The sequence below is a fragment of the Erpetoichthys calabaricus genome, chromosome 5 (assembly GCF_900747795.2).
Source record: "Erpetoichthys calabaricus chromosome 5, fErpCal1.3, whole genome shotgun sequence".
Classification (NCBI taxonomy): domain Eukaryota; kingdom Metazoa; phylum Chordata; class Cladistia; order Polypteriformes; family Polypteridae; genus Erpetoichthys; species Erpetoichthys calabaricus.
The window spans coordinates 64,038,247-64,051,183 of NC_041398.2; the positions used below are offsets into that span (position 1 = coordinate 64,038,247).

The following is a 12,937-nucleotide window of genomic DNA, read 5'->3' on the forward strand; positions in this document are numbered from 1 at the left end:
TCAGATTAACAGCTTTGCAGTACATGAAGAAGATATTTCCTTGTAAGAATTAATTTCAACTTAAATATCCACGCTACTAAAGAAATGCAGAGATGCTTACCTAACTTATCAAAGTAACAAAGTAATTCAGTTATGTAAATAAGTGAAACAAATTTAATCTGTAGTATAGAGAGCAAGCATATCCAAGAGAGTTATTGCATGTCAACATTAAACTAAGTAAGGCAACAATTTAGCCAATTAAAATTAGCACAGTACATGCTGAAAGAAATGATTATTTTCTAGAAATGATGTGACATAGAAAAAAAATGCTACCAAAAAATAATCTTCATCCTGGCCTGAGAAATATGAATACATGAAAAGCCATTAGATGAAGCTGCTTAAAACACATTTTTCAAAAAGACACCTGTAAGTAATGAACAATACATGAAAAGCCTAACCTAGAAAATACACTAGAATGACTATTTTCAACCTCTTTCAGTTCACCTAACCATATATTATTTATTATATTATATTATATATATATATATATATATATATATATATATATATATATATATATATATATATATATATATATACAGTCATATGAAAAAGTTTGGGAAAAAGTCTCAGCCTGCATAATAATTTACTGTACTTCAACAAAAAAGATAACAGTAGTATGTCTTTCATTTCCTAGGAACATCTGAGTACTGGGGTGTTTTCCGAGCAAAGATTTTAGTGAAGCAGTATTTAGTTGTATGAAATTAAATCAAATGTGAAAAGCTGGCTGTGCAAAAATTTGGGTCCCCTTATAATTTTGCTGATTTGAATGCATGTAACTGCTCAATACTGATTACTTGCAACACCAAATTAGTTGGATTAGCTCGTTAAGCCTTGAACTTCATAGACAGGTGTGTCCAATCATGAGAAAAGGTATTTAAGGTGGTCAACTGCAAGTTGTGCTTCCCTTTGACTCTCCTCTGAAGAGTGACAGCATGGGATCCTCAAAGCAACTCTCAAAAGATCTGAAAACAAAGATTGTTCAATATCATGGTTTAGGGGAAGACTGCAAAAAAACTATCTCAGAGGTTTAAATTGTCAGTTTCAACTGTAAGGAATGTAATCAGGAAATAGAAGGCCACAGGCACAGTTGCTGTTAAACCCAGATCTGGCAGGCCAAGAAAAATACAGGAGCGGCATATGTGCAGGATTGTGAGAATGGTTACAGACAACCCACAGATAACCTCCAAAGACCTGCAAGAACATCTCGCTGCAGATGGTGTATCTGTACATCGTTCTACAATTCTGCACAATTTGCTCAAAGAACATCTGTATGGCAGGGTGATGAGAAAGAAGCCCTTTCTGCACTCACGCCACAGACAGAGTCGCTAGTTGTATGCAAATGCTCATTTAGACAAGCCAGATTCATTTTGGAACAAAGTGCTTTGGACTGATGAGACAAAAATGGAGTTATTTGGTCATAACAAAAAGCGTTTTGCATGGCGGAAGAAGAACACTGCATTACAAGAAAAACACTTGCTATCTACTGTCAAATTTGGTGGAGGTTTCATCATGCTGTGGGGCTGTGTGGCTAGTTCAGGGACTGGGGCCCTTGTTAAAGTCGAGGGTCAGATGAATTCAACCCAATATCAACAAATTCTTCAGGATAATGTTCTAGCATCAGTCACAAAGTTGAAGTTACACAGGGGTTGGATATTCCAACAAGACAATGGCCCAAAACACAGTTCGAAATCTACAAAGGCAACTGAACTGGAGAGATTTCGTATGGAAGAATGGTCAAAAATACCCCCATCCAGAATCCAGACACTCATCAAAGGCTATAGGAGGTGTCTAGAGGCTGTTATATTTGCAAAAGGAGGCTCAACTAAGTATTAATGTAATATCTCTGTTAGGGTGCCCAAATTTATGCACCTGTCTAATTTTGTTATGATGCATATTGCATATTTTCTGTTAATCCAATAAACTTTATGTCACTGCTGAAACACTACTGTTTCCATAAGGCATGTCATATATTAAAAGGAAGTTGCTACTTTGAAAGCTCAGCCAATGATAAACAAAAATCCAAAGAATTTTATGCTATTTTCTTTCATCTGCTAATAGGCAGACCTTACCTTCTGGTGCCCCAACTTCCTGCAAGTTTAACATTTCTTTCTTTTTTGCACCTCAGGATGCACACAAAACTATCTCATATATGTTTAATCAGGTTTAGATGGAGGACAGAGCCTATCCCAACAGCATCAGCCACAAGACACAAACCAATTCTAGGTATAGACATCAGTACATTGCTGTATTTCACACACTTGACAAGTCATTATTCAGCCGCTAGTTCAGTCGTTACATCCCCAACAATTATTAGCTACCGCTTACTCTCCAACAGTTCAATTTTAGCTTTGACTCTGAATCTTACCTTTAGTACAATATTGCCTGCAGACCTAGTGAATCATGGATGACACACTGAACATCTTATTTTTTCAGGGTTTTGGGAGATAATTTTCTTCCAGCAACTCCATTTTCTGTCACTACAGGGTGAAAAAATAAAACTAAGCTATTACCACCTTACTTTATGTTACCTGTTCATAGACTGCTCTGTTATTAATTCAGAAATGAGAAAACCTAAATTATTTTTAAAGCTGTATATCTTCCAATAATAAAACTACGTCTGCAGTAGCTAGCTAGGATATCCAGTAATATAAAGAATTCCTTTCTAACTAAAAGAAAAATAATCAAGAACATTTAGCAAAGCATTAAGAAAAGGAAAATGTCAAACATAACAAAACATGGTGTATGTTTGTAACAAGAATGTAAGTTTAATGTCACTGTGCTCTGTACAAGAAATTATCACTCGCATGTGCAGGCCAAAGTTAGCACATAGGGGCTGTCAGCATTTAGAAACTGCTAGAATTTGGAGAATGAAGGGGACAACTGCGTGGATGGGCATTGTACTATTCCTGTGAATCCTTTCCTTTCCTTGTTTGGAAACCAAAGAAGGGCCTACACGTGAAGGAACCAGTATAAATATTTGGACAAGCAGCCAAACACTTGGAAGCCAACGGACGGGTGAAATCGTCATCCGTCCCAAAAACCCTTTCAGCACAGCGACGGAAAATGGCAGACTGTATACATCAAGTTCCCACCTTGGTATTGTCATGCTATGGCTTCCTCCGTTTGTAATGCCGCGTAAATCGTCAGTAAAGAAAGCTAAGTTATTTTCTCTTATGTGATTTTTACCGCTGTATCATTATAGGAAAGGTATCACCTTTTAATATCATATCTCTATATTTTTTGGTTACTTAAAACGCCACAATTATAAAATAACTTATTCTAGTTAGGGAGCTATATTGCACCCTAAAAAGGAAACAATGTTATTCAGAGATAAATCATCGGTTAATTTTCTAAATCCACATATTTAATTACAGGGTCACAGACAGTTAAATCTTACTCCAGCTTCAATAGTTGGAACGCAGAAACCAGTTTATCTCAAGAACAGATGAAACAATCAATCCTTATATAATACTTAGCCCCTAACTTAGGCTGCACTAATAAAGGCATTTTACAAAGTTGCATTAAAGAAACAATTTGGAGCATTTACATTATAAATGTGCAAGCTAATGGAAAGGAAAACTGCTACAATGGGAGTTGCAAGCAACAGATCGCTGGGCTCCAATATTATGTGAAATCTGCATGTTCTCTGTACGTCTTTGAGGATGTCTTTCCCCATTTCCAAGAACAAGTTGACTGTTACCTCAATATTAGTCCAGTGTGTGACAGCATGCCCTGTAATGGTGGATTGATTCACCCATTAAATCTAACACCCAGAGATCTTACTATCTTTGGATGAAGAAAAAGCATTTCACATGGCTAAATGGGAGTACCTATTCACCACATTGCACAAATCTGAGTTCAGCCCACACATATGTGATCAAACTACTCTATACTAGTCCAAACGCCTCAGTTCATATTAACAACATTATTTCAGACTACTTCAAACTAGAACACAGTTCTTGACAAGGATGCCCCATATCACCATTGGTCTTTGCCATTGGCTGTTTACTTCTGAAATAAATCAGAGATAAAGGGGATTTTCAGAGAAGAACTTGAACAGAAAATATCATTATATGCAGGTGACATGGTACTGTATAAATCTGACCCACAAAATTCCATGCCAGCAGTCCTAAAAGCACCGGCAGATTTTCAAAAGATATCTGGACTCAAAATTTAATTGAATAAACATGTGCTTTTTGCAGTGAACTCTCTAACTCAATACTAAACTGGACACCTTCCAATTTATCTTAACAGAGTTTAAATATCTAAGAGTAATTATCACAAGTAAATATAAAGCGTTTTTTTCAACAAAATTTTGATGTTTGCTCAGAAAATATTAAACAACATGCAAATAGATGGTCCACCCTCCATTTCACATTAGCAGGTAGAATCAACATGGTTAAGATCAACATCCTTCCCAAGCTTCTTTTTCTATTTCAAACCATCCCCATATACATGAACAAATCTTTCTTTAAGAAATTTGATTCAATCAAAACCTCATTTATTTGTAATTCTAAACATCCACACATCCAAAAGGATGACCCTACAATGACCTAAAGCAGAAAGGGTCATGGCACTACCTAACTTTCAGTTTTATTACTGGGCGGCAGATATACAGGCCATAAAGAGCTGAACATTGATAGAAATCAATGAATATACACAAGCATGGTACGCAACAGAATTCAAATCTTTATATTCCCTGCTCTGTGCCCCAGTAAATACAAATTATCGCCAATACACTAATAATCCAAATGCCCTTAATTCACTCAGAATATGGATCCAATGTAGGAAGCATTTTAAGACAGAGAAGCTCTTATCTGTTGCATCTCTGCATGCCAACCACTCTTTTCCACCATCTAAAACATACACAGTATTTAATGCTTGGAAAAAGTCTGGGATTAAAACTTTTAGAGACTTGTATATCAATGATGTTTTTGCATAATACGAGCAATTAAGCTTCAAATTTAACTTCTCATCGACACAATTTTTCCACCACTTTCAAGCTAGAACTGTGCTAAACTGAACCTGCCCAATTTTCCTTACCTTCCACCCATTTCTATTCCAGAAGAAACATTGATCAGTCTTGATGACTCAGACAGCACCTTCACAATTTATAAAAAACATTTTAAAGTCCCTTCCTTTCAAACAGTCCAGGGTACAATGGGGAAAAGATCTTTCACTTAACATTTCAGAAAAGGAGTAGAAGGCAGCCATGCACAGAATACACTCTAGCTCCATATGTGCAAATCAATCAATTATTCAATTTAAAATCTTCTATCGAGTGCATTTACAGTATGTCTATTAAAATTATCCAAAAGTTTCCAACTGGATAAATCTCAACCCACCACTTTAAGTCAGTCAGTAAACGATGTCCTATACTATCTGAAACTGGAAAAAAATCTAATTCTCACTCAGAGGATCTGTTCAAAACTTTTTACAAATATGGCAGGATCTAATCAGTAACATTTTAAAATAAGCTTCTGTATCGAGGAAAAGGATACTTTTCCTTCCTTGCTGCTTGAAAATTTTGCTTTGTTGGCTGGCTCTCCTCTCTTTCTTTTGGGAGGGGGGTGAATTTTGGTTTAGTTAGGTTAATATTTGATTGTATGGATTGTCATTTGCTTTTAACTGAAATTAATACAAAAAGAAAATAACCCATGCTTTAACACTGTCAGCTTCAGAAATGCAATTGCAGCATGGCTGATATTCAGAATGGAGACTAAAGCAAGGCAGTAAAACCATGAAACAAAGAGACGGCCAGCTTCAGAAATGCATATTTATCCCCCAGATTTACATAGAGTGGGGCAAAAAAGTATTTAGTCAGCCACCAATTGTGCAAGTTCTCCCACTTAAAAAGATGAGAGAGGCCTGTAATTTTCATCATAGGTATACCTCAACTATGAGAGACAAAATGAGAAAAAAAATCCAGAAAATCACATTGTCTGATTTTTAAAGAATTTATTTGCAAATTATGGTGGAAAATAAGTATTTGGTCACCTACAAACAAGCAAGATTTCTGGCTCTCACAGACCTGTAACTTCTTCTGTAAGAGGCTTCTCTGTCCTCCACTCGTTACCTGTATTAATGGCACCTGTTTGAACTCGTTATCAATATAAAAGACACCTGTCCACAACCTCAAACAGTCACACTCCAAACTCCACTATGGCTAAGACCAAAGAGCTGTCAAAGGACACCAGAAACAAAATTGTAGACCAGCACCAGGCTGGGAAGACTGAATCTGCAATAGGTAAGCAGCTTGGTGTGAAGAAATCAACTGTGGGAGCAATTATTAGAAACTGGAAGACATACAAGACCACTGATAATCTCCCTCGATCTGGGGCTCCACGCAAGATCTCACCCCGTGGGGTCAAAATGATCACAAGAACGGTGAGCAAAAATCCCAGAACTACACAGGGGGACCTAGTGAATGACCTGCAGAGAGCTGGGACCAAAGTAACAAAAGCTACCATCAGTAACACACTACGCCGCCAGGGACTCATATCCCTGCAGTGCCAGACGTGTCCCCCTGCTTAAGCCAGTACATGTGCAGGCCCGTCTGAATGTTTGCTAGAGAGCATTTGGATGATCCAGAAGAGGACTGGGAGAATGTCATATGGTCAGATGAAACCAAAATTGAACTTTTTTGGTAAAAACTCTACTCGTCGTGTTTGAGGAGCATTGGAGGAGAAAGAATGCTGAGTTGCATCCAAAGAACACCATACCTACTGTAAAGCATGGGGGTGGAAACATCATGCTTTAGGGCTGTTTTTCTGCAAAAGGACCAGGACGACTGATCCGTGTAAAGGAAAGAATGAATGGGGCCATTGTATCGTCAGATTTTGAGTGAAAACCTCCTTCCATCAGCAAGGGCACTGAAGATGAAAGTGGCTGGGTCTTTCCAGGATGACAATGATCCCAAAACACACCGCCCAGGTAACGAAGGAGTGCTTTTGTAAGAAGCATTTCAAGGTCCTGGAGTGGCCTAGCCAGTGTTCAGATCTCAACACCCATAGAAAATCTTTGGAGGGAGTTGAAAGTCTGTGTTGCCCAGCGACAGCCCCCAAAACATCCCTGCTCTAAAGGAGATCTGCATGGAGAATGGGCCAAAATACCAGCAACAGTGTGTGAAAACCTTGTGAAGACTTACAGAAAACGTTTGACCTCTGTCATTGCAAACAAAGGGTATATAACAAAGTATTGAGATGAACTTTTGTTATTGACCAAATACTTTTTTTCCACCATAAATTTGCAAATAAATTCTTCAAAATCAGACAATGTGATTTTCTGGATTTTTTTTTTCTCATTTTGTCTCTCATAGTTGAGGTATACCTATGATGAAAATTTCAGGCCTCTCTCATCTTTTTAAGTGGTGAGAACTTGCACAATAGGTGGCTGACTAATATTTTTTGCCCCCACTGTAGTGTAAGCACAGTAAACTGGAACAAGGAAACAGAAACAATTAAATTGAATTGCTATGTTTATTCACAAAAATAAATACATGTATACAATTGGTAAAAATGTACAATGGGGGAGAATCAAATAAGCATAAGGCATCACAAATCATAAATAATTATCAATCTGGTTAAACTGAGGACAGCCAGCTGTTAACTCCTTGTACTAAACAAATATTTTTTTTTAAATGTCCGCCGACTCTAAATATCAACTTTGCCAGAAAGTCTTTGTTCCCTGCCATCCAACTTCAAAGCTCTAAAGTTTCAATTTATTTAATTTCAGCTTATTTTTGAAAGGCATTCTTCCCAAAGGCACACTCTAAGTACTTATATAAAGAAATAAATATATCTGTGATTAAGAGTTGAAGCTCTCAAATACAGTATGTGGCTCATTTAAACTGTATGACACAGGTGCTTTGGATGTTACAGGTAAGGTGCAATCCAATACTAATAATAGGTGCAATACTACTCCAGTAAAGGCATCACTTTTTAAGGCTCCAAGTACAAGGTTGTCTTAAAACAAAATTTACCCATTTCAGTATATTCAGTGTTTTGCATAGTACTACACCCATGGAAATGTCTGGTATAATGGAGACTTAAAAATTATTTTCTTGTATACTTAGATGTATTTTAAAGGCAAAATACAAGTTCATGAAACATTTAGAATTTTTAACAGATATTATTGGAGGTGTGCAGGGTCATACCGTGAGTAGAAACTGAACCAGCAACATTGTGATTTAAAGTTAAGATCCATAGGCACTACAACATGCTACATAATATGCAGGTTCACCATAGAACTCATCTATAAATAAGTAACATGCCATTTTCATTAATGCAAGCACATTTGACTATATCAGGTGTGCAAAATAAACAACCTTTAGTATATTCTGAATGTTGAGGTAAGAGAAGACAGCAAGTTGGGTGTAGGGTAAGGTTAAGGACTGGTACTACAACCTGCATTTTTTAATCAGGCAAAAGTATGCCATAGCTGAACTTTACTAATGCATATTTACATTTACTGTTAGCAGATGGCACCCTTCATTTGACAACAGATAGGGTTTCCTCACATTGAGTTTTGGTTAACACATAGATTTTTTACCCCTACACCTAAACTGCCATATGTTATGTGTTAACACAATTTCACTGCAGAATAAAGCATGTGTTACTGAAAACATGTAGTACTGTAGTATAATGGCAATCCAGAAACATTTGTAAATTATCAGAAATAATTTATTTACGTATACTGCCTATTAGCATATCCCTAAATGTAAGATCAAAATATTTTAAGGGCCAAACTTCAAGGTCTCCTTCTGTGCAGCCTGCCCTACAAAGGTCTCAGATGACTTAACACGGGCAGTTCAGACCGTATCTGCAAGTCAGGTATTACAGCTTTTGCCTGGGAAAGATGCAATACAGATCCCATCAATACCAAACCCTCAAGGCTTCTTTTGAAATATGAGTGTGTGAGCAGTCAAGTAAACAAGAAGCAGCAATCACGTAGCCTAAAGATAATACATAAATCATTTTTTGAAGTATTATACTAAAATAAAAATTGATGGAATTTAAAGCATTGATTTTACCAACTAAATTGGCATTAAAATTTACAGATCCCTGTGACCAAATAATCACCCATTCAACCATATTGTAATCTAGTTTATCCAATGCAGGAGCTGACTGTTTCATTTTAGGAGTAAAGGCACTAGGCAAGAACCAACTGAGTAAGGTAATGGTAGTGCATCAAAGAGCACTCTTTCACCAACACCAACTCAATGTGGAGTCAGTACATATATCGAAGTCACAGTGCATATAATTAAACACTCGTCCATCCCTTTCTCACTGGACAAAAAACTTTTTTATGGTAAAGAGTCATGGGGGTCCAAGACCTTCCAAGCAAGACCTGAGGAAGACTCAAATCAGAAATCAATTCTGTATTGGACATCAATACATTGCTGGTCACACACATCCACTGGATGAATTTTAAGCCACCAGTATGGGTTTGTTCAGATCCGTGCATTTTCCTGCCTTTTTTCCACAGATGCATAAAGCAGGTAATCTGTAGCACTCAAGTAAAAGCAGTTGCATTCCATGGCCTCTGTTTCCATCAGCTTTTTAAAAAATTTACATACTGTACATTTTCTGAATGAAGATGTAGGAAAATGCACCATTATGTACATTGCTGCACTTTCTGATGAACAAAGGCACATCACACTAAGCCCACTCCTAGCCATTCACTAACCAGTACCCTTTCCTCTTTCCTACAGATGAGGCTGACTATTAACACACTCCCAGTGCCATAGAGGACTGTACACATATTGTCTCTCTTTAAGATGCATATTGGGCATTAGTGAATGAAAATACACAAATATAAATAATCTTAACTGAGCATCCACACACAAAAAACATGAAAAACCAGCCTACATGATTGTTCATTTCTGCAAACATACATATGTGAACAAGACTTGTATGTTCTTAGATTGCACACTAGCAGGAGGCAACAGCAAGCTCAAATAACACAGCTATTGCTTATATTTCAAATTATTAAACTATTCATTATTTTCAAAACTTCAATTTCTGGAATGCAGGGTCCAAATTAATTGCTGACGACTGTATAAACTGCCAGTTCACTGTAGGCCACATTCATACACACAATGACACTAAATAATATAGAACCAAATTAAAGTTGCCAATTAATCTACAGTAAGAATGTTTGGGCTGTGGGAAGAAATACAAATTCTAGTAAAAACTGTATCAAACTTGAAAAAAACAAACCCATCCCTAAAGTTCATTAATGAAAACACTGACATTATATTATCACTGATCTCCTAACTAGTCTACTCATGTACTTTATAGTAAAAACTAATACATACTGCAGTTGCGCTAGAGTAACTTAACAATCTGCTTATTTCATTAATCGGTGATAAAGGTGGTAAAAATGTAGTGCTATATGATTCATTTCACATTAAAATCACAATGAAATAATGTATACAATAAAAAGAATTCCAGCAGTTCCCAGTCTCTGATGTTTTCCATTTTTTCCCTTTCAAATCTGCCTGTGTAACAGCAAATACATTGTATGGAGAACTAAAGCCCAATAACAATGAGCATGTGCAGTTTTAAGAGCAGTTTATCTATAAGTGGCCAAAAAGCAAATACCCATATAAGTAAAAATTTTGATTGTTTAAGTAGATACCGGAATAAAGTTTGAATATGTTTTTCAGATTAAAAGCACATTTTTTAAACAAATAAAAACATTATATTGAGTAATAGTGCATAAAAATAATAAACAAAGTATATTACTCTTAATGCAGTGTCCATTTCCCAACATCCATCCATCCACTATCCAACCCGCTATATCCTACCTACAGGATCACAGGGGTCTGCTGGAGCTAATCCCATCCAACACAGGGCGCAAGACAGGAAACAAACCCTGGGCAGGGTGCCAACCCACCGCAGGGTGCACACGCACACACACACCCCTACCCCTCCACACACTAGGGACAATTTAGAACCGCCAATGCATCTAACCTGTATGTCTTTAGACTGTAGGAGGAAACCGGAGCACCCGGAGGAAACCCGCAGACATGGGGAGAACATGCAAACTCCACGCAGGGCAGACCCGGGAAGCAAACATCAGGTCTCCTAACTGAGAGGAAGGCAGTGCTACCCACTGCGCCACCGTGCCGCCCCATTTCCCAACATACAAAACCATAAACATTTTACCATATCACTAACACTCAACCCCTAACAATGAAATAATTTCAATCCAAGATAAAAGCAGTGATTATTAGATAGATAAGAAACAGCAAATTGACAAACAAGAGGAGGCCATTAAGTCCATCAGGCCGTTTGTTTAGCTTATAGCTAAGCTGTCCCAACATCTCATCCAGATTCTTCTAGGCTGTCAAGGTTTGTGCTTCAACTCAGCAGTTTGTTCCAGGCTTCATTCTTAAATGTACTTCCCCTTAATTCCACTGATATCCTCAAGTACATGATTTCACCCTTAACCTGAAGGAAAGTTGCTGGATCTACTGTAGTCCTTTGCAATTTTCTACATTAAACTGCATTTTTCAAGTGTTTGCCCATTTCTGAATCTTGTCAAGGTTTTTTTTAATTATTTCTGCTACACACTTAGTGCCTGACTTTTCTTCAATTTTAATGTCACCTGCGAATTTCACAAGTTTACTAACTATACCAGAATCAATGTGTTATGGTATATAAAATCTACAAATTATTCTCTATATTTTTATTATTATATTTTGCTCAATCCCAACAAGATGAATTCAGATGTATGACATTTGTATAGGCATTAGAATAAAAAAGAAATTTCCTCTCCCCTTACACCTCACTTTTATAACAGTTGTTCACAGCATAGTGCTAAAATGGTTTTACAGCCTGGGAAAGGAAGACTCAGCCGATGCCTCAGGATATTGAATTACTTTATTTATGGACATCTGGGACAACAATTTGGTTTACAGTCCGGGAAAAGATAGATTAAAGAGTTTGAGCAAAATTCATCCATCATATTGACAGCCAGCCAATCAGGTGCATGCAACAATCATGTGTTGTGAAACTACAGCATGAAACTTTATAATAAATATGCCTCATTTTGAAAGCAACGTCAGAAGAAGAGAAACAGCGACGATGGAAGAGCGACGTCAGAGTAGAAAACAAAGACACGCATGACCAGTTTTCAACCGATCATCAGTTAACAGCATTTTCATGAACGTTGATTGCTAAATCAATCACCGCCCTGGGACATTCATACTTGTCATCTGTAACTTTTTCGTAAGCCTTTTCTAAAGACTATATATATCCAGACTTTTCTATCAGTTCTATTTTCTATTATTCTTTGTTCCAGTGGTACTATTATTATTCCTGTAATAAATACAATGCTGCTTTTTAACTTCCTGTGCTTTTGTGTTAATGTCTATAGAGTGATTGAAGTACAGTAATAAGTTAGATTTCTTTGAGCACCTGGTGCAGCCGGAGATTTGCCATTACCTTTGTGCTGCAAGGTTTATTTAGGCTGCGAGTGAGAGCTCCGCTCAATAGTAGGGAACAGTACATAAAGTAAGTATTCTTGGCTGATAAATGGCCTATAGTCAAGAGTGCTGAGTCTTTGTATTTTTAAATGTATTCTTGCAGACCAAAAGTAATATTTAGGTCTGAGATATCATTAAAACACTGTATGTTGTTTGTGCTGATAAGTAAGTAAGTCTCTTGAAGTGCTGAGTGACAGGCTGTGTTATTCCTAAAGTACTTGTGTGATTTAAAGTGCTAAAGGTTAATCAGCGTGTGCGTGTCATTCATGGGGCACTGCTGTGGTTAGGGTCTGTGTGTATGCTTATAGCTATGTATGTGTGTGTTCATCTTAAAGTGCAATAGTAGACCAACCTGATATCGAACTTGATGACTTGACCTTGAAGAAAACAGGTAAAGTGTAA

General features: G+C 37.1%; 1 protein-coding gene across 2 annotated transcripts in view; it reads right to left on the reverse strand.

Annotated features, from left to right (window-relative positions):
- LOC114651704 (C-terminal binding protein 1) overlaps positions 1-12,937 on the reverse strand; it is a 396,852-nt gene that overhangs the window by 259,383 nt on the left and 124,532 nt on the right. The gene's annotated exons all lie outside the window — the stretch shown is intronic.